This window comes from Leopardus geoffroyi, chromosome B2, assembly GCF_018350155.1.
Source record: "Leopardus geoffroyi isolate Oge1 chromosome B2, O.geoffroyi_Oge1_pat1.0, whole genome shotgun sequence".
NCBI classification, from domain to species: domain Eukaryota; kingdom Metazoa; phylum Chordata; class Mammalia; order Carnivora; family Felidae; genus Leopardus; species Leopardus geoffroyi.
Genome location: NC_059332.1, coordinates 70,722,183 through 70,749,677, shown reverse-complemented (window position 1 = coordinate 70,749,677; position 27,495 = coordinate 70,722,183). Strand labels below are relative to the sequence as shown.

General features: G+C 38.6%; 1 long non-coding RNA gene across 1 annotated transcript in view; it reads left to right on the top strand.

Annotated features, from left to right (window-relative positions):
* Positions 1–27,495, top strand: part of LOC123608639 — a 390,026-nt gene that overhangs the window by 297,404 nt on the left and 65,127 nt on the right. Inside the window, exon 4 of the long non-coding RNA XR_006717352.1 lies at positions 16,510–16,638. This is a non-coding gene — a long non-coding RNA (uncharacterized LOC123608639). The remainder of the gene's footprint in view (positions 1–16,509; positions 16,639–27,495) is intronic.

Here is a 27,495-nt window from a genome sequence, read left to right as displayed (position 1 = left end):
AACCAACCTCTTCTTAAGATGGCATTCAATTATTCATCCTGTCACACATTTGTGTGACATAATTGGAAAGATTGGATATTGTATGCTAGAGAGACCTTGTTTGAGGACAAAAAAAATATGGAAATATTCTCCTATTTGCTTCAATACATTATTCTTCTGTATTCTGTTCCTCTCTGACCTATATTGACTTCAATTTTCCAACTATTTCTGTGTCTGCCTTTTGGAGATCCAATGCTAGACCTTGTTCACTTGATCATTAATACCGTGGCCTTGCAAAGAACAACCCTGTCTGCTCTAGATTGCCTGACTTCACTTGTCAGACATTATTCTTCTGGCTTTGGGCTAGGTGACAGGCCTCCGAATTTCACCACACAGGTTCCTATTCTTTGCCTCATTTGCTGGACAGCAATCCCATGAAGTAAGCATCACTATTATCTCCATTTTACAGACTTAGAAACCAAAACTCAAGAAAGAAAATTAAAGGGTTTTCTCAAGGTGATACATGTGGAGCTTATTGCTGAGGTAGACACATACTGATGATAGTTAACTCCAGAGTAAAAATTCAGAGTTTATCCTCATTTTGGATTTTTAAGTCATATCTTTTTGATACCGAACTGGGCCCTTGGGTTCTTTAAACAATAGAAACTGAGAAGTTGGGGTGCCTGAGTGGCTCAGTTGGTTAAGCGTCAGACTCTTGGTTTTGGTGATTGAGCCCCATATCACACTCTGAACACAGCACAGAGCCTGCTTGGGATTCTCTCTCTCTCTCTCTCTGCCCTCCCCACCCCTCCCCACTCATGCTATCCCTCTCTGAAAATAAATAAATAAACTTAGAAAAAAAGTACATAGCACAATTCATGGGGTACCTGGGTGGCTCAGTCAGTTGAGTGTCTGACTCTTGACTTTGGTTCAGGTCATCATTTCAAGGTTTGTGAGTTCAAGTCCTGCATTGGGCTCTACACTGATAGTGAGGAGCCTGCTTGGTATTCTCTCTCTTCCTCTCTCTGCCCCTCTTCCACTTATACTCTCTCTCTCTCTCAAAATAAATAAGCATTAAAAAAAAAAAAAGAAATTGGTAAGAGCCCAACTGGAAGTTCCTGGCAAGGCTTTATCAGGGCTTATGCTTGAGCACATGGGAGGCAGAACAAAGAAGAGAATACTCAGGCTGACTCCCCAGAGGAAAGGTCAGGGAGCATTTTTTAAAGAAGCTTAGGTGTGAAAAAGGTGACATCTAAGCATGTAGAGGTGGGGATTTATCAGCAGTTGCTCATTTAAAGGTTATGGTTCTTCATGTGTTGCATGTCTAAATCTCCACCCTGGGCATGATTTTTAGTATTATAATGAGGGAAAAAGTTGGTGAAATGTCAGTACTGGAGTTTGTCTTGGTACATACTGGTCTCGTTTTTGCCAGTCTTTGTAGTAAGCATCTTCCTTTCAGTTAGGAAAGTAATCAGTAATCCCTCCACATTCCTGCAACATATGCTAAAAAGGACAGAGACTTTTAGTTATCCTGGAATGCTGCATTTGGCCTTTAGGGTTTATGGGATCCAAGTCCAGGCCCTGCTCTGTCTGCATTTTAGACAGATTTTTTTGAGAAACCACAGCTACCATTACAGACCCCAAACAGGTGTCAGCCACTCTTCCAATGTTTTACATATATTAACTCATTCTGTACAACAATCTTATTAAAGAAGCACTATTAAATGTCCATTTTATAGATAAGCAGATGGGAGCACAGAAAGGCTAAGAAACCTAGAAATTACCAAAGTTGGGATATGAGCCCAGGCAATCTATCTCCATTCTACTATACTGTCTTGTAATACTATGTGGAAAGCACTTAGGAAGACACAAATATGGTGTTTTAAATTATTCATAAAGCCCTAAAGGAGGCAAAAGTTTTGTAAAGGGAAGAAAGCTTGGTTTTAGAAGGGTCAGATGCAATAATATGTTATGTTTGTACAGAGCTTTTCTCCAAAGAGATCAGTAATTCACTTCATATCCCTGCCAACCTCCTGACCTAAGGCCTTTTTTGTTAATAAGGAGAAGATTAAAGGAGTCAAGAGAAAAAAAAAAATCATTCCTCTATTTAAGTGATCAAATGAAGTGGTGATTGCAGCTGAATACTCAATTTAAAACTTCATCAGTCAAACGTGAACCATCCTGAGATTAGGAGGGTTTAAAGCTCTCAAGCAAATCCATGACAGGTGGATCAGGGTCCATTCTGCATCAGAGCTGATTGTAGATGGGTGTCTAATGAGCAAATGATATGTCATCCCAAGACAGGTAAAAACACCTTTGAAATATAAATTGACATTTACTTACCTCTCCAAGTCTCAGCCTTCTAAATCTATGTAATTGTATCCTTTATACTCATGTGCCAGGAAGAGGAAGAGTCTGGGAGCAATGGAAGATTCCAGGGCTCTGTGAGATGGGCTTGTGCCTTGGGCTGCAATAGATTCCATACAAACTTGACAGCTCAGCTCCTCCCATTTGCTTTGACATGCTTAGGAGAATGCCTTCAGGAAATGCACTGGAGCCTGATGCACTAATTCAGATCTTGTACTTATCAAACCACATATATGTGCTTAAAAAGTAAGCCAAGCAGGAGATATGTTCCCCAGTAAAGATGGTAAAGCACCTGGAAAATTCCCCTGGGCCACCAGTCCTGCTGATGTTCTGCTGTAGCATCTGGGGACAGAGGCGTTGTAGGGACCCAGGCAACATCCCCCAAGGAAAACTTTTCTAATTTTGCCTGAGAGTCCTATGTTTGCTCAGGGTTTGGAAAAGGAGAAAGGAATTGGTGCAGATCATCTAAGGATGATCCCAGAGTCACTCTGAGCTCCAGGCTGTGCTACTGAAGGATACGCATTAGTGCTGATACAATTACTCAGGTGTTTTTTTGTTTTTTTGGGTTTTTTTTTTTTTTTTTTTTTTGGCCAGTGACAGTGTAGATCTGACTTTCAGTGAACTCTCTGAGGCTGAATGAAGCTGAGAGGAAAGGAAAGGAGTAGGGAAGGAGCATGGGAAATCATAGGCCAGCCCTCCTGGTATCTTTTGGGGTTCTGCTGATCCTCTCCAGATCTGGCACTTGAGGGTGCCAGTGGTCCAAACAGGTCTTCAGATGATGCCCCTAGGACATGCTCAGTACCACCAAAGCTGCTTAAGGTGAGGTGTTAACAGCCAAAGGGCTTTGCCCTTGGATTATTGGAATAGAAATGGCTACTTGGTGTGTTGCTTCTTATTTGCACCATTCCTATGGGGTATATATTTATAGAACACTCAGATTTTAAAGAAATCAGGGGTTAGAGCTGGACTATGTGCACTTTAGCTGTATGAGGTACCAACTGAAACATTTCTAATTATTCCTAACCTACTGTTAACTTTTTCTGCGTCATGTTATTCCTCTTCTGAACCCTTTGCGTGAGATAAAACAATTCTTTATTTAACACCCTTTTAGATTTCTTCGTATTAGCTGTCATGAAGGCAAATATATGTTTCTTGTTCTTTGGATCTTTTTAAATTAAGAAATTTTTTTTCAGAAAAATTATTTTATTTTATTTTTGAGAGAAAGAGACAGAGCGCGAGTAGGGGAAGGGCAGAGAGAGAGAGGGAGACACAGAGTCTGAATCAGGCTCCAGGCTCAGAGCTGTTAGCACAGAACCTGACTTGGAGCTCAAACTCGTGAACTATGAAATCATTATCTGAGCTGATTTCAGACCCTTAACAGACTGAGCCACCCAGATGCCCCTAAGTTTTTTTTTTTTTTTTTTTTTTTTTTTTTAACATTGATTCGTTTTTGAGAGACAGAGAGAGACAGAGCATGAGCGGGGCAGGGACAGAGAGAGACAGAGACACAGAATCAGAAGCAGGCTCCAGGCTCTGAGCTGTCAGCACAGAGCCTGATGTGGGGCTGGAACCCATGAACTGAGATCATGACCTGAGCCGAAGTTGAACACTTAACTGACAGAGCCACCCAGGCATCCCACTTGTTCTTTGTATCTTGATGGGAATATAGGATATATACATATTTACCACAAAAGGCAGAAGGCATTTTGTTACCACTTGATATAAACATGTAAAATATAGCAAGACAACATACACACAAAAATATTACCTCCTAAAATCCTTTCTCCATTTTTCTAACTAAAGCAAAATTTCTATTAGAAATGTAAAACAAAATAACACTGCATTGCCCCACATAGTAGCAAATATTCAGTGTAATAAATAGAACCAATATTTTAAGCTACTAGCTTAAAATAATGTTATTCACCAAAGGTTCCTTGAAGACTGATAAAGGTATGTTTAAAAGATCATTTTAGTTTATTCCTTGCTTTAGGGTATCTCAATATGGCCCCTCATATTTAGGTAGTAATTGCCAGTAAGGAAACAGCTGAAACAAACACACATACCTTTTTATATCACAAATATAAAACAACATGTTTTCTTTAAGGTACTAGAAATAGCAGTATAAAAATCAAAACTCAGGATATACTGCATTCTAATAAGAGGCATTTTGGTGTAAAGCTTAAGGACCTGGATTGGACCACTCTGTATCCGTATGTTTTTGAATAAGTAATTTATAATTGCTAAACTGTTTCATCTCCTTGAAATGAAAAAAGAATAGATTCTGGGTTATTGTGGGTATATTAAGTATATAGAAAGTGCAAACTGTATAAAGTGCTTAGCTCAGTGCCTGCCTGGTTCATGATAAACATTCAATAAAGGTGTGCTTTAATCTGAAAAGTTAGAAACTTTTCGCTTTGATTTGTGTCAGACTCAGATTGTGAATTTCACACAGGTGTTACATAATACAATTTAGTTTGGTATCACCACAAATTAGAATACATTTATTTTCTCTTATTAGCTTTGCCCATAGAATAGGTAATTTGTAAAGAGCTGTCTTACTATTTGAGTCTTAGAGTAGGTCAGAAGAAGACATAATGGGGTCTAAATTGCCAGAAACTTGGGTAATGGGATTGCATCATTAGGTAACATTAGGTGTTCATAGCAAAAAGGGAAGTAGGGAGTAGAGCTACTAATCAGGTGACTTCAGATAAATTATTCACTCTAGTCCAAAAGTGTCATTTCATCAAAGGTGCTAAGTCTATTCTTATAAGCAGTTTTCTAAAAAGCCATTAAGTAAGGTTGTGGGAGCTGTTTCTGCCCCTCAGAGGAGAGACCCTTTTCCCCTTCTTTCCAAAACCTGCCCTTATACAAGGGGCAACTGGTACCTGTTGGTACCTGCTCAGATTTGTCAGACACAGGGCAATATTTTTCTACTATGGGGGGTGTGGGGAAGTGTCACCATATTAAAGGGTGAAGTACGTCTCAAAGCAGGCACTCCTTCCACCTCCTGAGGAGCCTGAGATAGGAGTTGACTTCTCAGGACTCCTAGGCTCCACCAGTCCTGTGAGTTGGCCTTCGCATGCTGCCCTTTATCCCAGGACCCCTATGTCTCCTACAAGAAGATCCTCAGTTCCTTCTCATCCATATGACTCTTTTTACTGGGCTGTTTCCCAGACAGAGACCAAATAACACATTCTGTGTAGTGCTGGATGTTGGGGGAAAATATGGTTCTTCCTGCTGTCTCTCTTCTTGCTTTTGTTGCTGCACTGGTGTGCGTGTTTTATGTTGGATTTTCCTTAGATTGCAGAGTAAGAATCCACCCTCACATTTGTAGGTGATGTACTCACAGACTCGTTGGAGAGGTGGAAAAGAAATAAGAAACTTTATTTAGAGATTCCAATGCAAGGAATAGTCTCCATCCAGCTTTCATTAGACCATTGTTTTGAGGTATTTAATGGGCTTCATTAACATGTTAACAAAGCTGGTACTTTGTTTCCTATATGGCCTTGTATCTTTTGTTTGGCTCTCTTTCCCGTTTACTTTCAGGTATTAATAAATAGAACTATTTCATTTTTTTCAGGAGTTGAAAAGTCTAGTCTTGTCTAATATCTAAGTTTCACAATCTCATGTAATCCAACTTCTCAATTCCAGGTGAGGCTTGACTCAGGCTCCAAGCTCTGCAGTGGGATGAGGAGTTCAATCTGTCTTTTTCATTCCCGCCTCTGGGACTTTCTTCCTTCCTCTAGTCAGTTCTTTCAGCCTTTTGGGGTAGGGGAGAGTGGAGAAAGGGTGAGACAGGTAAAGGAAGCAAAAGAGCTGTAAATAACTGAGGTGACTTCAAAAGTGTCTCTTGGCTATTAAAATGCTCTCAATTGGGGCAGGTGTCCAAATACTTTCTCTTGTGCAGTGTTTTTGTTTGTTTGTTTGTTTGGTTGGTTTTTTTGGTTGCTCTATTTGTAGATCTTTATTCTAGATAATGTCCCCATTGCTTGCTCCTCTTTCTAGAGATTCATCCTGCCAGACTCTTCGTTGGAATAATTTTGGGGACGTTTTCTGCCTCTCGATGTGCTTTTTTTGTCAGACCTATATCTCACCCATGAGACACAAACATTTACCTTGCTGTTAGTGGTAGTGCAACTCATGCCTATTCCTACCCTAGCCATCTCTTCTCTTATCTTCAGGGGAAGCTGCCGCCATTCTCCTGACTATAGAATTTTATAGGTGACAGTCATAAGGCTGTATACCCCTTCCTTAGATTTAGATGGTATTTTAGCATGTCTTCCATAAGTGATATTCCACTGATTATTGTTCAGAAACTGAGAAAACAGGAAAAGTTAAATTCAACATCTTGTTATAGTTACATATAGATACATAGTATGTGGTTATTCAATGAACATTTTATTCAGGTAACACTCTTGAGCTCTTAAACTTGGATATATCCCAATTCTCCAGCAGAACTGTATAGTTATAACCATTACCTGATTCTCAAAAAATGGACACTCACTGACATGGTCATAAATCATATGAGAGATAATTAGAATTCAGTAAGGGTAACTACTTTTTGTCAGTTTATTCAAAAGAGCCTGGAGTTTGAATAGTAGAGATTAACATACCTATAGATTAGAGTCTAAATAGCATATTCTTCCCCAGCTACATGGTTACAGTTTGAACTGCACACATGGCATAACTAATCAAAATGTATGTTCTTTGCCTGTAATGCTTCATTAATTGTTAGTTGTTTCAGGTATTTGCACAAGGAGGGGCTCCTGGGGCTGTAAGAAAATGGAGGTTCTGACAACTGTTTAATAAATTAGCAGTCAAAAATATAAAAATTTTCAAACTGAGGGCATAATTTATTAACTTTCTCCAAGTTTTTTCAGGCCTTCCCTGGGCAGTAAAAGCAATTTATCAAACCTGTTTTCAAGAGAAATTGAAATCTCCCTCCACAACGGTGGCTGGCTAATCTAAGTGAAAATTGTTTTAAAACAAATACATTTAGAAATGCACCAAGGGGATACTTGAGGAAGCATGGTATAACCAGGAGTAGTTCAGAACATTCAAGATGGGAGCTTAATTTTTATGAACTAATTTTTTTCTTTCAAGATGCTATTCACTCATAGAGGGGAAACACTTCACTTTACACTCTAATATTTCCATAAATTTTATTGGAGTTCTTTCCTCAGGTCATGCCATAGAAGAATATTTAATAGGTTTTATGACTCTGGCCTTCTGGGTCCTCCTATATTTCAAGAGTTACAAGGTAATATGAAGGATTTCTTTCTTATTTACTTCTTTTAGGGAAAGATGGATAGATGTACACATTCTAGAGCTGGTTTATCATAAAGAGTAAACATTGACTCCTTTTATTTCCCTCTTGTATGCTTAAACTTTTGAAGCAGTCTTGCAATTGTCAGGAATTGTCATTTTCAGGAAAGGCAATGGCTGTGCATGAAAGATTAAACTGACTTCCTGAGGAGCCTATTTCTAAGATCTGGAGAGGAGCAGAATTTCTAGAAATGAGGATGTTTGGATTGCTTCCCTAATAATTTAAGATATATAGAAACTCACTGGAGAGTTTGCCAATACTTGATGGATTATAATGCTTTTTGTTGTTTGGAGCTATGTATATTTTGTATATGTCTAAGAATCAAAGGATCCTTTGACCTAAGTGTCAAAACAATGAGGGCTGGTTTTTACACTGCAATGGAGGTAGCAAGTACAGTAAAACCTTGGTTTGTGAGCATATTTCATTCCGGAAATATGCTTATAATCCAAAGCACTTGTATATCAAAGTGAATTTCAAGAACCATTGGCTCAGTTGTAATTGTGTGACATTACACATCAGGTACTACTCATATTGCAAGACATTGCTCATTTACCAAATTAAAATTTATTAGAAATGTTTGCTTGTCTTGCATAACACTCGCAGAACAAATTACTTGCAATCCAAGGCTTTAATGTAATTTGGTATGATATATATGAGACTTTCATTGGTGAAGAACAAAATTGAGTTATTGAAATGTTGTGTAATTTTAGTTATAAACAGAACAACCCCAACAACATCTCCTTGATAATTTCAGGGTGGGCATAACTGTCAGGATCAGGAGAATGAGAATGGATTGATTCTCTATAATTGTAATCGTTATACTGTTGGAAAAGTCTTGTTGCTATTGAGGACAATTGATTATTATAGGGTTCTGTCTGGATATATTTCAGGAGAAATATGTTTCCAAACCTGATTTGGTTATAAGTTTATGCCTGCCTTCAATTTGAGAGTTTACTTTGAGGTAACCTCAGGGGAGATGTCTATTCTAGGAAGCAGCTTTCTGGAGGTTGCCTTATGCCCAAATTGGGACTTATGTTTGTACATGTCGACTGGCCCATGCACAAAAGAAGCACACAATGTTATTTTTTGAAATGTAACAGTCGGTGCCATTATTAATTTATTGCATTTCAGGTCCAAATTTACTCTTTAATATATGCTCTGAGATAATAGAAAGGATTCTTTTAGCCATCTCTCTTTCACAGTAAGCATGATATTAACTTTTCTCAGTAAAGGGCTCTGGAGGGGCATTGCAGGGAAGGGGGTCTCCTGCTGTAGCAAATGGAAGTGGGGGTGGGCAGTCTTAGTGATGTCAGAGTGCAACCATCTGGTGGCTCTCCATCCCAGCCATGGGCTCTGTATCCTCAGCCGCCTTTCAGACTTTGTCTGGTGGTAACCTTTCTATACCCCTGTTGAAATGGGAACTGGTATCCCAAAGGCTTCCTGCCTGCACCAGTGTCCAAAGGCCTCTGAACTCCATGGGCTCCCAGATTCCCTTTGAAGCCTGGAGGTGTCTCACCCCTTTTGCATGCCCACGTCCCTGGTGCTGATCATCTGTTCTGTTCCTCCATTCTGGAGGAAAACTTGCCCATGAGACTGCAGACTAGCTCCAGGCTGTTTTCTGCTCTTTGGGCTGAAATATACCTTTTTCAATGAGGAATGAACCCCAGACTTGGGAAGGGGACCCCTCCTTCCAAGTTTGTTCTTTAGGTATTTTCCCTCAGCCCTAGAGTACCAAATAGAGTTTCCTTGTATTTTTAAATCACTCTTTTATCATAGTTTATTCTTTATATTAATCTTTCTCTGTTTAACCCACCCTGTGGTTCTATCTCCACTGTACATCATATCTCAATTGTTCCCATGGGCATTAAAAAAGTGACTTCTAGGTAGCATCTGAATTGAAATGGGGGACACTTTTATGGAAGCCAGCATAGTATACTGAGTACAGTGTATTTTGGGCTAACAGATGTTTCATGTTGTAGTGATACTAGAAATGGCCTGTAGGTGAGTGTTCGTGAGACCATCCTGTGGGGTTGATGCCTCCCTGAGTGTGTCTGGTAGGGAAGGCTAATGGAGTTTGAAAGGCAATAGATGGGACCATATGACAAGTATGAGTGATAAAAGACAAGAGAGTTATTCATTCAAAAAATTTTTTTAATTTTTAATGTTCATTTATTTTTAAGAGAGAATGAGAGAGAGAGAGAGAGAGTTGGGGAAGGGCAGAGAGAGGGGAGACACAGAATCTGAAGGAGGCTTCAGGCTCTGAGCAATCAGCACAGAGCCCTACATGGGGCTCGAATTCACAGACTGTGAGATCATGACCTGACCTGAAGTTGGACACTTAACAAACTGACCCATCCAGGTGCCCCTTCACTCAAAAAATTTTTACAGAGTGCCTAGTGTGTGCCAGCTACTGTCCTAGGAATTGAAGGCACAGCAGAGGAAAAAACAACATAAAAATCCTTGCATTTTTTTAACTTTGTTCTTTTCTTTACATTATCTTCGCCTACTTGACACTTGAAGTTAGTGCTTCCTACTTTGAGCTGGCTAGTCTTGTAATCAGTAGAATAAATAATTTCATATAATGTGGTTACAGAGGTACTTGATGTGTGTGTATGTTGGGGGAGGGTGGAAAAATCAGTTATATGCCAATAGCCGTGTTTAAGATAAATTTAAGTAAAAACATCTTACTTTTGGCCAAACCTCTCAGGGTGATTTTACTGCCTGAAAGTTATTAGCAACAGGTGAATGGAAAATTAAACCTAGGTGGTGTATGAAATTGGCTTTGAATTTCTCATTAATTAAGAGTGCTCAGTGACCTGGTTGTTCTAATTACATTGGTTGGGAAATTTGATCATCAGTCAAATGAAAACATGCAGCTATACCTTCTCTTAAGAAACCCAAATGAGACTTGGTGTGGTTATGAAAGAATGAATGCTGTGATTACCTCTTGCCCACAGGAGGCTCAGTGGGGCAAGACCTTACTTCTTCAATTCTTGTAGTATTTTCTTTCGGGTATTTTTATTCCATCCATTTGAGCTCTGCTTTGAAGGGTATAAGAGGGACTAAGTCTGTTGACAGTGGTTTGATGATAGGACATTTTAACAGGGTATTTTAAGATGGTTAATTGTTTATTTTACTTCCAATCAACAGTTTGTTCATCTGCTTTCACTAAAGATAATCATTGCTTTTTTTTTAACAAAGAAACTGATGAGAGAATTCTTTTGTTTGTAATCCAAATGGTCTAAGGTAGAGAGAAATTGATGTTTTAAACTTAATTTTTTAAGTTTATTTATTTGTTTTGAGAGGGAGAGAGCTAGCATGAGTGGGGGAGGGGCAGAGAGAGGGAGAGAGAGAGAATCCCAAGCGGGCTATGTGCTGACAGTGCAATGCTGATCTCAAACCCACGAAATGAAATCAGGAGCTGGATGCTTAACTGATTGAGCCATCAAGGAGCCCCACAAACATCATTTCTTTATTATCACATCCCCTGTGTGTTCACATTCTCCAGGCAGGTGTGAGCCCACACTACACTTTTGTCTTTTTTCTTTACACTTTTCCCAAAATAGGAAGCAAGAGGGTGGCCAGTGGAGGAGGAAATCCTCTCTGGATACTATGATGTGATAGGAAACAGAGATGCAAAGTTCTTTTTTTTTTTTTTTTTTCTGTTACTGCAACTTTTTCTGTAGATAAATCTCAGCTGAAAAAATTATGTCTTTTTGAATAAAGTTTATGAAATTTAACTGTGCCTAATGCTTGGGGAAATACTTGCTCCTCCTTAAATAAGGTGATGATATTTAAAATAATGTTCAAGTTTTATGGTACACGCATTAAAATACTATTTCCTTGAACTGAACTTTTCATGTTTAAATTTCATCATTAGAGTTTAATTCAAAAATCTCTATTTAAGTGATACTATAGAAATAGCAAATTAAAATGTGTGTAGCATTTAAATGCATTATTTCATTGACATTATTCCAATAAAGTAATTATAAGGGTCTTAAACTCTGGAATCATTAAGAATCTGACTAATAAGCCTAGTGTGTTTTATTTCATTGTAAGGATAACTTTAAAAAATCTAAGAATATTTTCAAAAATAATTTTATTAAGACTTTTAATGTATGCCGGTTAGAACCACAATCGTTCATGGTAATATTGTCTTCCATTTATAAATTCCTTTTATTAGGCACCAAGTGGAGACCTCGACATACTATATAGGCTCAGTAAAGAGAAAGCTACTATTATCACTTTTTCAAATGACAGTCTTGTGTGCAGAATCAGGAAGTGTACATGCATGCATTGCAGGTTTTCAGAGAGTAGAATAGGATATCCGTGCTTTTGGAATAGCAGGCTGAAAGGATCAGGGCCAGAGGAGAATTCCTATTTTATTGAGATAAAATAGTATGGAGAAAAGGGGACTCATGCTAGAGATTTTGATTCTCATTTCTGCTTTGCTACTAACCTACTATGTGAACCCAAGAAAGTCAATTAACATCTCTGAGCCTTTGTTCCATCATTTATAAAATGAAGGGATTGAATTAGGTGCCCTCTAAAATGCTTCCAGCCATCAAATGTGATTCCATCTCTTTGGGGGATTTAGTTTTCATGTCTGTGAGATTATTATTAGCCTAGTACAAAGCAAGAGAAAGGCACGTTTAAGCAATTTGCTGGCCTCAGATTTTGTAGTCAAATTAGTCATATTCCAAGGTTCTTCAATTTTTATACATTGACATAGAAGACCATGCTTCACAGGTCTGATATTCAGAGAAGCAGCAAAAACAGTATAATCTGTTTCTCCAGGGATTGGGTAAGGAAATCTGGTGATTCGGGTAGTTCATCTTGGCTTTTGCTAAAAAGCAATTGTATCCAGGAGCTTTAAAAAAGCTGTTCTGGGGGCGCCTGGGTGACTCAGTCAGTTAAGCATCTGACTCTTGATTTCGGTTCAGGTCATGATCTCACAGTTATGATATTCAGCCCCACGTCAGACTCTGTGTTGACAGCATGGAGGCTGCTTGGGATTCTCTCTCTCTCTCTCTCTCTCTCTGCCCTCACCCACTCATTCTCTCTCTCTCTCAAAATAAATAAACTTAAAACAATTTAAAAAGCTGTTCTTAATAAGTTTAAATGTGAGGGAAATGTAATGGAAACAGCAATGAGAGGATGTCTTCTTGGGTCAAGTTCAATAAGCACATACTGAGCTTCTATTAAAGGTCTACAACCTCTTATTTATAAAGCTTAAATAAAAAAAAAAAAAACCTCTTAAGAAACCTGAGTTCATTTAGTTGCAAAACATTACCTGAATGGATATGAGGCTATGTGCATTTTTTATTTATCCCATTTAGTGTAAGTATTCATTTCTCTCCCTGAAGAAACTGATGTATTCAGCTTTGAGGTGCCACCCCAGAACCTGCTAGAAATGCTCTACAGAGGTGTGATGTGTGGCCTCTAACACCATTCTTAGTGCTGAAAGTTTTGAATTCCCAAACTCATCTGTTTGTATGGGTTTGGGTAAAGGATCTTGGACATGTATGTGACAAGGATGAAGGTGGATGGTAGGATGGCTGGAGAGGAACTGGGTGAAATTCAAAGGTAAATGAATTGATGAAGTCATCATTATCAAAGAGTTCCCAGACATACTCACCAATGCAATGTGGTGTATTTTATAGAAGATATATGGATAAAATTTAAAGACACTTGCTAAGGGAGTAATTTTTTTCTGGTAGAATTTCAGGTTGTATCACAGAAGAGGGAACATTTGAAGTGGGTCTTGAAGGATGACTAGGTATTTCTCACAGAGAAAAAGCATTCTAAATAAGAGGGGCGCCTGGGTGGCTCAGTCAATTAAGCATCCAACCTCCGCCCAGGTCATCATCTCACAGTTCGTGGTTTGAGCCCTGTGGTGGGCTCTGTGCTGACAGCTCAGAGCCTGGAGCCTGCTTTGGACTCTGTGTCTCCCTCTCTCTCTTCCCCTCCCCCACTCATGCTCTTTCTCTCTCTGTCTCAAAAATAAATAAACATTTAAAAAAATTTAAACAGAAAAAAATAGAGACATGTACATTCATGGTGTATTGGGAGCCCCAAGACTTCTCTGGCTGAGTTAGAGAACCCATGGAGAAGAATGTCTGAAAATGAGATTGAGATTATTCAGTATTTTGTATGCCATGCTAATAAACATATATCAATCCCCATTTAGGTTGTATTGCTCAGAGTTGGCCCTAAAAAGGGTATTCATGTGTAAATGCTTTGTTAAAGAAGCACACCCAGGAAGCTCTATAAGGGAGTAGGGCAGCAGGAAAGGGAAAAACGAGAAGACAAGTAGGGGGAGTAATTTCTTTTTTTTGGCAAAGTGCTAGAGATGGCTTTAGCTTGATCCTGAAGTGGGGTAGTATAATGGAAAGTAAGCCCTTAATGGTATAATGGAAAGTACTCCTTTATGTACATTTCAGTCATTGAGTAAGGGCCATGATGCATGGACAGAAGGGGTTGGTGATGTAAATTTCCAGGCACTTCACCTGTCCCTGCCTGGGTTCTACCAAAAGCAAGTGTTAAGTGCTGACTGAAGGGTCAGAGGTGAGTGAAGTGCACTAAAGTGGTGGCTAGAGATCTAAGGAGAGGGGTAGAGTGCCAACATTTTCTGCCATGATACCATTTGGTGACCTCTTATTGCATCTCAGGCTATATGCTGAGTACTTCAAACAATCATCCCATTTAATTCTCTTAACAATTCCATAAGATATGTCATATTTTCCATTTTATAGATGAGAATTGTGAAGCTTGGAAGGTCACCTGGGCATTCTAGTTAATGGAGTTCTGTGCTTAGAACCAAGTTCTTTTTAGTCCTAAATTCCCAGTGCGTGGCAGGATTCCTTAGATCCTTATGACTTCCCACCTACTCCTACTTTCCTCTTGAGCAACTCTAATAATCTGTTTTATATACTGCTTCTTTGCAAACCCTTTTTTCTGAAGGAATTGTTCCAAAGTCTAAAAAGTTTCCAAATTGCAGCATATAATAGATAGCCAACAAAAGTTTTTATGAGATTTGTGATGAAACACTTCTGAAAAAGTACTCTCTCATTTTGTTTGGGTTTCAGTTCCTTTTTTTTTTTTTTTAAGAAATAAGAGACTTTATTTATTTATTTTCTTTGAGAGAGAGAACATGAGTAAGCATAGGGGAGGAGCAGAGAGAAAGAGAGACAGAATATTAAGAGAAGGGGCTTGATCCCATGACCATGACCTGAGCCAAAATCAGGAGTTAGACACTCAACTGACTGGGCCACCCAGGCACTCCTGGATTTCAGTTCTAATTGATGTATTCAATGGATCCTTAATAAAGTTTTGTTTTAATTTTAGAGAGAGAGAGTGAGCATGAGCAGGGGAGAGGGGCAGAGAGAGAGGGAGAGAGAGTCTTAAGCAGACTCCATGCCCAACAGGGGGCTGGATCCCATGACCCGAGGATCATGACCTGAGCCAAAATCAAGAGTCAGAGGCTCAACTGACTGTACCACCTAGGCATCCCCTGAATAAGGTTTTCATATTCCAATAGAGCAGAATAGTCTCTTTTACTTAAGTTTGACTCAACTGAAGAATATTAAGTTAGGACTGATGCTTATTTTGTTGTGGCTATGTTTTTTTTTTCTTTTTAATTTGGAATTCCTTCAGAAATTTTTAGAAACTACGTTACGTTTTCAATGGTTAATAAATGCAATTAGTTGATACATGTAATTCCTGATAATTCTGAATTGTATCCATTCCATCTCAAATTTGATATATCCTAATTCTGTTCATTTCTGGTAGTTAAAAAACATCATTTTGAGTAGTTCTAAGCAGTTCTAGGCCAGAACTGATGCCTCAAAGAAATTATAAGTACAATCTATATGAGAGGTAAATGTGTACATGTATTAAAGTTACTAGGAATATTTCTTCCTCTCTCCCTATCTCTCTCACCAACATAGGTATCAAGGAGGTCAATTTTGTTTGTTCATTCGTTTAACGAACATTTGTTGCATATCTATTACATGTGAGGCAGCAAACAAAACAGTCAAGATTTCTCTTCTTATAGAATTTACAATCAAAAGAGAGCAGAATAAGTTATTATGATTATGTCTTATAGTAGTTGTTGCAAATAAAGGAAACAAAACAAATTTTAGACCCTCAGAGTATGGAAAATTTGATTTGAGAGTATGGAAAAAAAGTTGTTTCTCTAGGAATTAGTCATTTTATATTACATGTTTAGCTGCAAAGCAAATAAATCTTCTCAGAATTGAACTCAACAAATATATGTGGAATATCTACTATATGCCAAGCACTGCTAGCAATGTTCAAATGAAAGGCAGTAATGTCTTTGTTGGCTACAATGAGTATGGTAGACTCCAACCCTGTGAAAAATATATTCATGTGAATGATGATCTCTTAAAATTCCAATAACTGCCAGAAATGAAATTCATAGATGAGCCTTCAAAATAGAACAAATACTCATAAACACTGTAAATAGCACAATTAAGATTTTGTTACATTATTATGGAATGAGTTTTTTTTTCTTAATTAGATATACTTGGGGAAGAACATTGACATTTAGTGACTTCTCTATTCATGTGCAGTTACTCCTATTATTATTTCAGAAATATTCTATTGTCTGTAGGAAATGAGTTACCAGTATTGCAAGCTTCCACTTTAAATACTTTCAACCTTTTGCTCAGTTTTATTCCATCCCATCTCTTCCACTTGGTGAGAAGAGAAGCTTTTCTGTCTTTTCATGTTGTGTTTTATCAGTCATATCAATACTGATGAGCCAAGAGAAAATAAGTGTTACTAAAAAAAATGTTTCTGTGTGTTTCTCCTAGACTGCCTTCCATATTCATTGCAGCATCTGAATTCATTGACTGGGAAAATCATGAGGCCCCTGCCAGGTCTCTTGCACTAGCTCTATCATGACACTCTAAGGAGGAACTTGGTTTTCAAACAAGTGAATGGTAGGTATGAAGTATTTTCTCTACATGTGTTCAACAGAAAGGAATATGGGCTTGAAATATATTCATAGAACCTATTTCATCTTTTCCTACCTCTCCAAAAAAGAGAAGAGCTTCCATTTTTGTTCACGCTGCCATTACCATCCCTGTCCCATTTACCTTGGGCTCCCCCTGCCCTCTCCATCACGTTATGCTGGGTAATCCTGGATTCTCTTGCAGTTTGGCACTGTCAACCCAGATATTGGATTTGTATTCTCTTCACTTTAAGCCAATCCCTTCTTAAAGGGTCAAATAACATTTACCTCTTCTTAATTTTTTTGCCAGTTCTAGGGCACAGGTCTCTAATCTCCATGAGTATTTTTATGGCCAAAACCAGTGTTAACATTTTCTCCAAACTTTTTCATGTATGTTAGTTTAGTTCTTCCAATTATTCAAGAGCAGGAACTATTTTATTGTTTTGATGAATGTGTCACAGTGCTGAGTACTCCCCCTTCTGTTTTACATAATACTGTGTGAGTTCATTCAACCACTGAAAAAAATTCTTTAACTACCTAGTTTGCAGTTGGGTGCTATCTAAGGCACCAAAAATGCTACAAAACATAAGGCTATTCCTGCTTTCTAGGATTTCATAATCTAGACAAGAAAAGAAACATGAAAATGTATGTAACAAGAGTGACATTAGAGATGCATTATTCATTCACTTATTCATTACTAAGTAGTTTTCAGTTGGTGAGGAACATATTCATAGCCCCTGAAGACATTGGGCTCATTGTCTATGTGTCAGGGAGAGTCAGAGTGTCAGAAGGACTGCGGAGGAGCCAAAGAGAAGAAAGGTTCTCTCTCTCTCTTTTATCTCTCTCTGTGTCTCTTTCTCTCTGAATGACAAGAAAAACAAGACATAAGGAAACAAGATGATGAGTAACTATGAAAGTGACTGAGTTCTATTTTCTCCACAAAAATCTGAGAGGCTGTTGCTATGGAAATATCTTTTATATATTGGCAGATAAAAGATTGTGTGTTATCTGCTGTCTCCCAGAAAGTCAATGAACAAACTTATAGGCTGGGTAACTAGAGGTGTGGAGAATAAAATAAGAAACAGAGACCATCACCATCACCACCACCACCTCCACCACTACAATCACCATTACTACCACTGTCATCATCACCATCACCACCACCACCACCACCCCCATGCCCACCACCATTACCACTGTCACCTTCACCATCACCACTGTCGTAGACTCTAAGTCTAAAGTTCTCTCTTGATAAGAAGAGAGCGGGACACAGGATTAAAATGCGAGAGATGGCTAATGTCTGGGAGAAGACAAGAGCCCCGAATAAGGGTCCTTGCCCCATATTTATTAATACCAGAAGGTTTACAAACGTGATGGGCATGCACAAAGAGACAATGAACTGGTGAACATTAACTCATGGGCATGAGAGAAAAGGGGGTTTTGAAGATATAGGTATTTGGGTTTAGGTCAATATAAAACAAAATCCTGGCTCCTGGCAGATGGGCAGATGGTTGTTAACAGCATATAAGAGGCGCCTTGTCTGTTTTTCTTAGCTAGCCTAGGGGATAAGACAGAACAAATAACCTCAGGGTTAACAAGGCACCTTTTCTTTTGCTAATCACCTCCACTCTGGGCAGCAGCATCTACAGCTCAGTGGTTTATAGCCCTATTTACCTGTTTACCTAACTTGGTCCTTCCCTCCTATGAAAGCAGCTTTATGCTATAGTACTAAATTGGGGGGCACTTTTGCCCTGAATGCCTAATCTTGCCTACCTCATATACCTTTGTATTGGGGGCCTTTGCCCCCCTGTCTATTCTGGGCCTTTGCCCCTCCCTCTCTATTCTGGGGGCTCTAGCCCCTCCCTATTTTATTCTGGGGCTCTTGCCAGGCAACTTCATTCTGGGGGTCTACTTCATTTTTAGGGTCTCATCTTGCTCTACTTCATTCTGGCGGTCTTATCTTGTTCACCCAAGTCTGGGTGAGAACACCCTATAGCTTTATAATTCTTTATGCCTTGTTAACCCATTGGTATAAGCCCAGGGAATTTCTGAGCTTATTCCCCACACACCACCACCAGCACAACAAGGTATCTTTAAGACTCAGCCTCTGCATTGGACACCTTAGAATATTGTATTGCTGAAATTGGAAGAACAAAGCTCGACATTCTCACATACCAGCGGAAGAAAAGTTATCTCTATTCCTTCACTTTCCATGTGCTCTATTCTCAATGAAAATTGGCTTCTGCCTCCACCAGTTTCCAGAAATTGTTTTTTTAAAAGGCAAGCAGCTGCCAAATGAGCATTTTCAGTATACATACTATTGGACTTCTCTGTTGAATTTGATTCCGCTGATCTCTTTTGTCGTTAGACTATCAGTTTCAAAACTTGAATTCTGTAATACTGGGGTGTTTTGTATTTCTCTTCTATACTCTTAATCTTCTTTTTGTCTGTCTTCCTAGAGTACATTTTTTATCTTCAACTAATATGTCCCCTCCATCTATGTACTTTCCTCGGCTGATCTCATCAGGCCCCATGGTTTTAACCATCTATGTGCTTATTTCTGGCAAATCCTTCTTATGTCTAGATTATTCATCCAACACCTTCAGCTGTAGGTCTTATATTCCCTTAAAAGTCAGCACAACCCACACAGAGCTCTTAATTTCCCCTATAAAATATTTCCTTTTCCAGTCTTTATTTCAGTTGATGATAAGACCATCCACCTCATTCTTCTAGCCAAACCAAAAACTTAGGAGCAATTCTTGAGACTTTTTCTCCCTCACCAACCACCCAGTCGACCCCTAAGTATTTTTTGAATATGTCCCCATTTCTCTGTTTCTATTGCCTCTATTCTAGTTTGCTTGAACTCTTGTGGTCTTTCTAAGTGGTCTCTGGGCATTTAGTCTTTATTTCCCTTCAATTCCATTTTCTAAACAACTAAAAGACTAAATAAACTCTTTAAACATAGATATGATGTTCACTACCCTTGTGAAAGCCTTCAATGTGATTTAAGTGTCAACAGCATCAGTTTTCTTACTGTGGAATAAAAGGCCCCCATGAGCCTCTACCTGGTTCCAGTTGCATCATTTTTCTGACCAGCACCTGCCATGCAGTGTTTAGCTGGATGTGTGATTCCACACCTTTATGTCTTTGCCCTGTCTGAAATACTCTCACCCCTTCACCTTCTTGCCTGACAGATTACTATTTGTCATGGCTACTAAGTACTATCTCTAAATATTTAATGGTTGGACCCTTTGGGGCTCTGGGTTAACAAAAGAATATAAAAGAAGTCAAAGGACATTTTTAGGCAGAGTATATGAGAAGATTATAGTAGCTACATGATATTCCACATGACATACCCTACATGTCAGCAAAGTCTGGATTCAAACTTGATATAGACAGAGACACATTAACAAAAGTCTCATCAGAATGTTTCTTCTATTTTACCTCAATGGCTACCTTTTCATTATCATGAAAATTCATTTGGTGAAAATGGGCAGGAGAGGATCGTGTTCCTAACCTTTTCAGGGCATTGTTTTGTCCCTTTCTATCCCAAATAAACCATGGCCAAATTTTATAGTGTCTTATGCTGACATTTGAGTCCCAAATTACTTAAATTTTATATACTGGAAGTGTATGTACTCTTACTTTTCTACCCCTATTGGTAAAAGGGGGCTAAGAGTAAATAAATGCCTTCAACCCGCAAAAGATCAATTTGCTAAAAATGAGGGAAACATGGTGTCCTCCATTTATGTCTATTCTGCTATAAGATCCCTGGGCAGAGACTAGGGTATGGGTGATAGGTAAAATGCTAATGAGGGAAACATGGTGTCCTCCATTTATGTCTATTCTGCTATAAGATCCCTGGGCAGAGACTAGGGTATGGGTGATAGGTAAAATGCTTCTACTCAAATTATTAGAATTCTTTGTGATTAATGCTAGGCCTCAATATGGTTCTTTGTATTATACTGCCATTCATTCTTGAAGATTCAGTTTATGAATTAAGGTATTTTAATTAAGGGACAACTGTCATAGATTTCCAGGCTGGGTTTTGTTCATCAACCCTAACTCCACCCAATATTTTGTGAATAACTCTGTCATTTCACTTAAAACATTGAATTGCATATCTTTATATCTCTACTTCTTCTATTACCTGGGTTCTTTGACAGCAGGAACCATGTCATATTAATTTTTATTGCCCCCAAATTTAGAATGGTGCCTAGTAGGTGCGTAATAAAATGTTTGTTGAATGAGTAAACAAATTGTTATTGGTTGCAATGAAGGTTAGGTTTTAAAGAATGCACAAATTTTTTTAATTCTATTTATTTTTGAGAGAGAGAGAGCATAAGCAAGTGGGGGATGGGTAGAGAGAGAGGGAGAGAGAGAATCCTAAGCAGGCTCCTCAATGTCAGCGCGTAGCCTGATGAACCATGAGATCATGACCTGAGTTGAAATCAAGAATTGGACCCTTAACTGGCTAAGCCACCCAGGCACCCCAGAATCCACTAATTCTTAGTGCCTACATAGTAATGAATAAATTCTCTATTTTTTTTTCTGATAAGACGTTTTTCACTATCACACCGAGGCAAGAGTTTCTGTACTTTAGCTATTCCCCAGAGGTACTGGGATTAAGGAAATAAATCACCCGGCAGCGTTCCATGAAGCTAATAACCCAGGAGAATTTGTATGGGAGCATTTATTAAATATTGCATAGGCTAGGATGTTGCATTGTGTGGCAGTGAACTGACGTGAAAGGATAGGTAGAGTTGCCCTCAGAAAGTGAAAATGGCAATCAACACCTAATGAACCAGAACACAAATACACAAGTCAACTAAGGAGAGAGAGAAAGAGAGCAAGAGAGAGAGAGAGAGAGAGTGAGCAGACTTACTCCCAAGGGAGAGAAGCATATCACTAAAACTTGACTAAAGAAATGATATCTGAAGGAAGGCAATACCAAGCAGCTGAAGAATTGGACTGAAATGGAAATGTAAAAATGGTAATATCATGATAGTTGCTCTTCATAGCAAGAAGGCCTTTGGTTAGGAGAAAACCTGTTAGGGCCAAGTGCCACAGATATCCCTCCTGTGGAGATGGCTGTTTCTGGCTGCCTTAGACTGATGCCATCATAAGGGAATATTGTAGGGAAAAGAGATATTTCACATAAGCAAATGGCATGAATGGAGAAGGCAGGGCAACAACTAGTCCAGATTGGCAGGAACATGGTAGTGACAAGTAGGAGGCTGGTGCTAATGGTCAAGCAATAGACTGAGTGTATGGGAAGAATTAGACATTGTCTTAAGGTATTTGATGGTTAATATTCAGGTTACAGGGGCCATTGAAGGTAATTACGGCAGAAATTAGAGTTAAGATATAAGATCAGACTTGTGATTTTGTTCACAATACAATGAATAATGAATAACTGGGGGATCTATTAGAGGTTTTTGCAGTATAGAACAGATAGGAAATGATTAAAGCCTACATTAAGCAATGGACAAGAAAAAGTGTTGAGTATGTATTGCAAAAAAAGAACATGAGACAAAAAAACACGAAACACTTCTAGCATTGACAAATAGTAGCCAATGTGCAACACCACTCAACTGTCTCGACCTTACTTTGGATCAATAGAACACGTGAATGATATTGTCATGAAAGCCCTGAACCACTATTTTTTTTAAATTATTTTTTATATTGTGGTAAGTATACAAATGTAAAATTTACCATTTTAACACTTTTAAGGTATACAATATGGTTGCATTAAATACATTGATAATGTTATGTAATCATCACCACTATCCTCCTCCAGAACGTTTTCATCCTTCCAAACTGAATCTCTGAATCCACTAAACATAAACTCCTGGTTTCCTCTCTCCTTGGTAATTTGCTTTCCTGGTAACCTCTATTCTACTTTCTGTCTCTGTAAGTTTGCCTGTTCTAAAAGCCTTGCAGAGGTAGAATCATATAATATTTGTCTTGTTTTATGTGGCTTATTTCACTTAGTGTACTTTCAAGTTTCATTATTGTAACATGTGTCATTCCTTTCTATGACTGAATGATATTCCATTGTATGCCCGTATCACATTTTGTTTATTCATTCATCCATTGATGGACCTTTGGGTTGTTTTTACATGTTAGCTATTGTAAATAATGCTGCTATAAACACTGGCATACAAGTATCTGGTCAAGTCCCTGTTTGCAATTATTTTGGAAATATTCTTAGAAGTCTTAAAGCCTTCCTTCACTGTGGTAATGTGTAGGAATGAAATGCCAGATGTGTACACTATGCCATCTAGAACTCTGAATTACTGTCCCCACTACTCAAAAGAGGGTCAAAACGTTGAACCATTCATTATGGGAAGCCCTGAATTTTAAGGAAATGACACTTTTGTTTCTCAGTATCCAGGAGAACAACTTTTTTTCCCCCTCACTCAATAGGATGTACGTGTCACCAGAGGCTCTTTGTGCAAACACATGGCATGGCATTTCCTAGCAGCACACAAACATGGAAACACAAAAGGTTCTGGGCTGTGGGACTGAGTGCCCCAGTGTGAGAGCCTGGGGAGAATTAAATCCCACCACTGAAATCTACTTTTCCTGAAGATTCATCTCACCTTTGTTAACAGCATTGAAAGCTGATGCTGAATTTGACTCCCATGAGAACACAGTACTGAGGCTGAGAGGTAGTAAAACTGAATCTCAAACATCAGTATATTCTGAATCAAGGCATAAATTTGTGTGCAATAGTAACACATATTGAGAGCATACCATTTGCCGGGTGCCTTTCTTTTCCTTCAAATTTTTATTTAAATTCTGGTTAGTTTCAGGAGAATTTAGTGATTCATTACTTACATATAACACCAAGTGCTCATCATAGCAAGTGCCGCCCTTAATGCCTATCCCCCATTAGGCCCATCCTCACCCACCTTTCCCCCATCAACCCTCCCCCCAGTTTGTTCTCTATCATTAAGAATCTCTTATTGTTTGCTTCCCTTTCTCTCTTTTTTATCCCCCTTCCCATATGTTCATCTGTTTTGTTTCTTAAATTCCACATGAGTAAAATCATATGGTATTTGTCTTTCTCTGACTGACTTATTTTGCCTAGCATAATACACTATAGCTCCATCCACATCATTCCAAATGGCAAGATTTCATTCTTTTTGATGGCTGAGTAATATTTCTGTACAGATATGTTTATATTTAAAATAAATATTATGTTTATATACATTATATTTTAGTATAATATATAAATATATTTATAATATAATATAAAAATAATATATATTTATAATATATAAATATATAAGTATATTAAATATTTATATATTTATATACAGATACCACATCTTTATCCACTCATCATTGATGAACATTTAGGCTCTTTCCATAGCTTGGCTATTGTTGATAGCGCTAGTAGTAGCCTTTCTAAGTCTTTCACATGTGAAGTGTTGGGCACATAATGGAAGCTAAGCACCTGTTTTTCAAGTTGAATTGCCTTATCGTGTTAATATATAGCCGTAAGCAGTACCTGGTTTGTAGCAGCTCTAAAGACCGATGAAATTAGAACTCTACCTAGCAATCAGGACCTGGGCTGCACACCCCAGTTTAGTAATCACTTAATCAGCATCCCCTTTGGACATGTAGAATCTGCCAGAAGACAGCCTAGAGTAAGGTTGAGATGAACCTAGATTCTGGTAGGTTCAGGGTTTGTTGTTGTTGTTTATTTTTGAGAAAGAGAGCATGCGTGCAGGCGAGCAGGGGAGGGGCAGAGAAAGAGAATCCCAAGCAGGCTCTGTGTTGTCAGCACAGAGCCCAACCCAGGGCTCAATCTTGTGAATCCTGAGATCATGACCTGAGCCAAAATCAAAATTCGAACGCTTCACCAACTGATCCAGGCGCCCCCAGGTTTTTCTTTTTTAAAGAATATTTCAAATATTAACAAGTTTATGTGAAGCTAAGACGCAGAAAAATGCATTGAAGGTAAGGAAAATTCATCAAAAATAGTTTCTGCATTATAGAGTTCCCTGGGGATAAAAACAGAAAGAATATTTTTAACTCTGTTTTTGTAAGTCATTAGCAGAAAGGCAATTTTAGTAACTCTTACCTGTTTCATTTATGGTTACCGTCTCCTCAGTGGGGAGTCACAGACATCTACATCATTTTTGGAGTTAAAGTTTAACCCCCAAATCCCTAGAAGAAGTAGCACAGTGACTTGGACTTATACGAAAGTATAAATGTGTGGGTTTGCATGAGGAAGGGCATGGGAAGTGGGCAGAGGAAGAGAAAAGAGTCACTGAGTCCATGTGGGGAAAACTTTGCTGCAAACAATAGAGAAAAGCAGGCTTTTTCTCACTCGCATCTCCTCTTGCGGTGTGTCTGTGTGTGCTGCTTGAGGTGTGTGTGGCTAGGCAGGGAGACAGAAGAGCAAATTGAAAGTCAAATTTTGCAAATTTGTCCCTAAACGTTCAGGGGATTCATTCAGACAGAATTTCTTATAGAGTACTTTCTGCCTTAAATGAGGAGACATTGGTCCATGGGACTTAAAATTGCTCCTTTTGCTGAGGCTCTATTCCTTGGTTTCCTTGAGGAAACAAAAAAATAATTTATTGTCACAAATGTCACAAAGGGTTGCTGGCTTGGCGACTTCCTTTCCTGCCATTGTATCATTCTCTTATTGTCTATCCACCGGATTGGTATGAGGAAGAAAGGTGGATCCTAAAAATTACTGACCTTGTTCTTGCTTTGGCATGGCTTTGAGAGCCAAAAGTTATTTTTGGGCACCGCTTATCCTTACCTGAAATTAATATGCAAAGAAGAGTGAAAGGGAGCAAGTTTTGTTCAGATTTTTACAGGGAATGGTATTTTCCTTTATTCTGTCCCCCCCCCCCAAGTTTTTCTTTAAATTCCAGATACTTAACATACAGTGTAAAATTAGTTTCAGGTGTAGAAATTTAGTGATTCATCACTGACATACATCCCTCCTGCTCATCACAACAAGTGCCTCTTAATGCACATCACCTGTTTAACCCATCGTCCGGCCATCTCCCCTCCGGTTACCATAAGTTTGTTCTCTATAGTTAAGAGTCTATTTCTTGACCCAGCAATTGCACTACTAGATATTTATCCAAAGGATACAAAAATACTGATTCAAAAGAATACATGCACCTGATGTTTATAGCAGCATTATCAACAATAGCCAAATTATGGAAAGAGCCCAAATTTCCATCAACTAATGAATGTATGAAGATGTAGTATATGTATATAAATATAAACGCACAATAGGATATTACTCAGCCATAAAAAAGAATGAAATCTTGCCATTTGCAACAACATAGATGGAGCTAGAGAGTATTATGCTAAGTGAAAAAAGTCAGAGAAAGACAAATAATATATTCTGTTTTTCTTTTGAGATTATAATAATAACAATACTCCAGTGCATTTGAATGTGTCCCACGGATATAACAGGGCCCTGCTTTGCTCATTGAGGTTTGACAAACTACAGTTATTGCTCTATTGTCAACCCAAAACAGGAGCTCCTTGTACAAAAGCTCTGATTTGTTTTTTGTTTATTTGTTTTGGAAATGAAGCATCATTTTGAATTTTTTTTTCAACGTTTATTTATTTATTTTTGGGACAGAGAGAGACAGAGCATGAACGGGGGAGGGGCAGAGAGAGAGGGAGAGACAGAATCGGAAACAGGCTCCAGGCTCTGAGCCATCAGCCCAGAGCCCGACGTGGGGCTCGAACTCACGGACCGCGAGATCGTGACCTGGCTGAAGTCAGACGCTTAACCGACTGCGCCACCCAGGCGCCCCTGAAGCATCATTTTGGAAGCTCCTCTCCACTTACCTGAATTTCTTACAAGGAAAGCAGAATATAGACAGAGTAATTAGGAACCTCCCTGCAAGAATTTAACTTATTTACACCTTCACTAGAATGTTATTGATTAACAAAATGTAGTTCTCTATATGCTTAAAAACATAGGGGTCGTGGTGGTTCAGTTGGTTGGACACCCAACTTAAGCTCAGTTGATGATGTCACGGTTCGTGAGATTGAGCCCTGCATCAGGCTCTCTACTGTCGGCATGGAGCCTGCTTTGGATCCTTTGCCCCCTCTCTCTCTGCCCCTCCTCTGCTCATTCTCTCTCTCAAAATAAATAAATAAAATTAAAAAATAATTCTTTTGTGTGTGTGTGAGGGAAGCAAAATTCAGAGAATATTCAGAAAATAATACTGTTTTTGAAAGTTGATTTATCTATTTCAAGAGAGACATAAAGAGTGTGAGCCAGGGAGAGGGGCAGAAAGAGGAGAGAGAATCCCAAGCAGGCTCCACGCTGTCAGCACAGAGCCCAACATGGGGCTTGAACTCATGAACCATGAGATCATTACCTGAGCCAAAACAAAGAGTTGGATGCTTAGCCTTCTGAGCCACCCAGGTGCCCCAGAAAATTATAATATTAAAGATAATTTGAACTTGTATCCAGGAGGCTCCTAGAAAAACAAAATGTGAGCTACAACAAGGTGAAGTATTACCTGGACTTATATGACAGACCATCACTTGGTTCTAGTAGAAGAGTTGAATGATCCAGAACTGACTTTAGACTCTATGAAAGAAATTAATCATTTTTATGAAAGCTCTTGGAATGGGTAAGAAGCAAAGCAAGAAAGCTAGAGAAAGTAGGACTGGACATTCATGTGTTTGCTTCTCTCAAAGCTGAAAAAGCATATTTGAAAGTTTCATAAATTTAATGTAAGCAGAATAGGTGGTATGTGTCTATTTCTTTGCTGAAAATTCTGCTATTAACTTGGATTAGATACCTACTTCAGAAATAATGACCATTCCTGTTTGCATTTAT